This window comes from Egretta garzetta, unplaced genomic scaffold, assembly GCF_000687185.1.
Source record: "Egretta garzetta isolate BGI_Z169 unplaced genomic scaffold, ASM68718v1 scaffold96, whole genome shotgun sequence".
Lineage (NCBI taxonomy): Eukaryota > Metazoa > Chordata > Aves > Pelecaniformes > Ardeidae > Egretta > Egretta garzetta.
Window position 1 is genome coordinate 142,522 of NW_009259965.1, and position 722 is coordinate 143,243.

Below are 722 nucleotides of genomic sequence, written 5' to 3' on the forward strand. Positions count from 1 at the left end.
CAGCCTCTTCCTCAGCCCTCTGACTCGGCAGTCACTGTGCTCTTCTCAGCTACGAATGGACACGTGGAATTATATTCTCTGTTGACGCAGAAGTCACGGACACTGCACACGATCATTGTGATCAAGCAAATGCCAATTTATTGTTGATACATCCTGGTTAACATAGCTCTTCTACTTTCTTATCATGTACAAGCTCCTAACTAATTGGTTAACTATATCTGCACGCGCGCTCTTAGCTACGATACGATTCGTTAAAGTCTCTCGTCCACGCGCACGGTCCTCTCCACCTGCGCCCTGCTTTGCTTTCTGATCTCAGTCACGTACGCCAACTTTTCTTCTCCTTCTCAAGGTTGTTCTCATCATTTTCTGACCGCAGGCGGCTCCCACAATGTCATTGAGGCTTACTGCTCGCAAACGCAACAGGTGCCTTCGGTCTGGATTGTTCACTAAGTCTCCTTGATTCTTCAGCTATGCCACAATTCTCTACAAAAACCTGGGTATCAAAACACAAAGGTGTCCTCTTTTGCCTGCAGAAAATGACCTTTAGGCGTAAAATGAATCCAGCTGAAGTGCAGGGGTTTTTAGCTCAAGCTCCAGCAGGAGATTTGGCCTGAGAGGAGACAGCACGGGAAGGGAAAGGTGTAAGAAAAGTATTTTGAAAGCATGATGGCGGAAGGGACAGACGGATGCCGCCGGGCGCCCCCGCCCCCGGCCCCCGGCCG